The sequence below is a fragment of the Alligator sinensis genome, unplaced genomic scaffold, assembly GCF_000455745.1.
Source record: "Alligator sinensis unplaced genomic scaffold, ASM45574v1 scaffold879_1, whole genome shotgun sequence".
Taxonomy (NCBI): domain Eukaryota; kingdom Metazoa; phylum Chordata; order Crocodylia; family Alligatoridae; genus Alligator; species Alligator sinensis.
Genome location: NW_005842250.1, coordinates 1,411,076 through 1,414,509, shown reverse-complemented (window position 1 = coordinate 1,414,509; position 3,434 = coordinate 1,411,076).

The window sequence follows — 3,434 nt, the reverse complement described above, 5'->3', positions numbered from 1 at the left end:
GCATGGTAGGGCACAAGTGCCTGGGGTTTATGAGGCTGAAATTGGTTGCTTATTCCTGGTTCCCTATTCCTTATTCCCAGCTCCTTATTCCTTATTCCCGGTTCCTGGTTCCTTTTTCAAAGCTAATCTAGACCCAGTAGAAGCTTGTTATTAATGAATTACACATCCTAAAGAGAGAGATTTTCATTAGCAGTGCATATGTACTAATTAATATGTAAAATAATATCCCATATCAAGGAGAGAACACTAAATGAAGGTCAGATTAGGATGGGATTATGGGATATAATACTTCTTGGGCCACCCCAGACTTCCTGTTGATGCCACTGGGGGACTGTCCCAAAGAACACTGACCACAGTCCTGCCTGGTCTACAGCACGGTTTGGCTGTGCCAGGCTGCCAACTAATGGCCCCCCATGCCTACTATACTAAAGTGGCTTGAATAAGGAACTGTTTTTTGGGCTGGGATTATGCCTAGAAATTCTGCTTGGGCCACCCATCAAAATACCTCTATGCCACTGGGGGACTCTACCCGACGCATCTGATCAGAGTCCTGCCCGGCCAAAGCACGGTTTGGCCATGCCAGGTTGCCAACTGACATCACCCCAGCCACTGTGCTAAATATATGGAACTAAATAAGGAACTGGATTTTGGGCTAGGATTATACCCAGAAATCCTTCCTGGGCCACTGCAGACCATGTCTCTGTGGCACTGGGGGACTGTCCTGGACAACTCTGACCACAGACTTGCCGGGCCCAAAGCATGGTTTGGCCATGCCAGGGTGCCAACTAACGGCATCCCAGCCACTGTGCTAAATACATGGACCCAAATAAGAAACTGGATTTTGGGCTGGGATTATAGCTAGAAATCCTTCTTGGGCCACCCCAGACCAGGTCTCTGTGCCACTGGGGGACTCTCCTGCACATGTCAGACCAGAGATTTGCCTGGTACAAAGTGCCATTTGGTTGCACTGGGCTGTCAAAAGACAGCACTGCAGCTACTGTGCTAAATATATGGACCTGAATAAGGAACTGGATTTTGGGCTGGGATTATAGATAGAAATCCTTCTTAGGCCACCCTACGCCATGCCTCTGTGGCACTGGGGAACTCTTCTGCACATTGCTGAGGACAGACTTGCCTGGCCCAAAGCGTGGCTTGGATGTGCCAGGCTGTCAGCTGACAGCACCCCAGCCATAGTACTAAGTTTATGGACCCGAATAATGAACTGAAATTTGGGCTGGGATTATAGTAGAAATCCTTCTTGGACCACCCCACACAATGCCTCTGTGGCACTGAGTGACTGTCCTGGACATCTCTGACCAGAGACTTGCCCAACCCAAAGCGCAGTTTGGCCATGCCAGAGTGCCAAGTGACAGCCCCCCATTCCCACTGTATTAAATGCATAGGCTTGAATAAGGAATTGGCTTTTGAGCTGGGATTATAGCTAGAAACCGTCTTTGGTCCACCCCATGGCACACCTCTGTGCCACCAGGGGACACTCCTGGACATCTCTGACCACAGACTTGCCTGGCCCAAAACACGGTTTGGGCGTGCCAGGATGCCAGCTAACAGCGCCTCAGCCACTGTGCTAAGTATATGGACCCGAACAAGGAACTGGATTCTGGGCTGGGATTATACCCCAAAATCCTTCTTGGGCCACCCCAGACTGCACCTCTGTGTCACCGGGGGACTCTCCTGCACATGTGTGATCAGAAACTTGCCCGGCCCAAAGCGCAATTTGGCCATGCCAGGGTGCCAACTGACAGCACCCCAGCCACTGTGCTAAATACACGCACCTAAATAATGAACTGGAATTTGGGCTGGGATTATAGCTAGAAATCTTTTTTTGGCCACCCTGTGGCACATGTCTGTGCCACCGGAGGATGCTCCTGGACATCTCTGACCACAGACATGCCTGGCCCAAAGCATGGTTTGGCTGTGCCAGGCTGCTAACTGACAGCACCCCAGCCACTGTGCTAAGTATCTGGACCTGAACGAGGAACTGGATTTTGGGCTGGGATTATACCCAGAAATCCTTCTTGGGCCACCCCAGGCCGCACTTCTGTGCCACCGGGGGACTCTCTTGCACATCTCTGACCATAGACTTGCCTGGCCCAAAGGGCAGTTTGGCCATGCCAGGGTGCCAACTGACAGCACCCCAGCCACTGTGCTAAATACACGCACCTAAATAATGAACTGGAATTTGGGCTGGGATTATAGATATAAATCCTCCTTGGGCCATCCCATGCCATGTCTCTGTGCCACTGGGGGACTCTCCTGGACATCTCTGACCACAGACTTGCCTGGCCCAAAGTGTGGTTTGGCTGTGCCAGGCTGACTACTGAAAGCAGCCCATCCACAGTGCAAAGTATATGGATCTGAATAAGGAATTGGAATTTGGGATGGGATTATACCTAGAAATCCTTCTTGGGCCTCCCCATGCCATGTCTCTGTGCCACTGGGGGACTCTGCTGAACATTTCTGACCAGAGAGTTGCCCAGCCCAAAGTGTGGTTTGGCCATACCAGGGTGCCAACTGACAGCACCCCAGTCACTGTGTTAAGTACATGGATCTGAATAAGGAACTGGATTTTGGGCTGGGATTATAGCTAGAAATCCTTCTTGGGCCCCCCCAGAACATGTCTCTGTACCATGGGGGGGGGCTGTCCTGGACATCCCTGACCAGAGATTTCACCAGCCCAAAGCGCTGTTTCTTTGGTTGTGAAAGACAGCACCCCAGCCACTGTGTCAGGTATATAGACCTGAATAAGGAACTGGACTTTTGGCTGGGATTCTAGCTACAAATCCTTCTTGGGCCACCCCATGTCATGTCTCTGTGGCACTGGTGGACTCCCCCGGACATCCCTGACCAGTCTTGCCCAGTCTTTTTCATGCCATGCTACTAACTGCAGCCCCACATGCCCACTAATATAATAAAAGGCTTAGTCTGTCTGTCTGTATGTCTGTCTGTCCATAATGCTTCTAGTCAACTGCACATGTGCCCCCAACAGGGTGTGCGGCGATTGGTTGGGCTGCACACGCTACGTGGGCCCAAGTTTGCATCACTGCCAGGGAATTTTGGAGGTGGGGAACATGCCACCAGGGATCACGGTGGCCCCCTATCCTGGATGCCCCCCAGAACAACTGGCAGGGATGGGGAGACGGGTAGGGAGAGAGGAAGGGGAGAGGGAGCAGGCAGATGTAGGTCAGGTGGACCCGAAGCAGCTGGTGGGGGGAAGAAGATGAGCAGGGTTGGACCTGAAGCAGCAGGGAGGGGCAGGGAGTGGGAGCAGGAGCGGGAGGGAGCGGGACTGGCCTGATGTAGTGGGAGGGAGGAGGGGAGTGGGGTCGGATCCGAAGTGGGGAGTGGGGATGGAGTCAGACCTGAAGCAGTGGGAGGGAGGTGGGGGTAGAACAGGGTGGGGGAAGTGGGGTGGG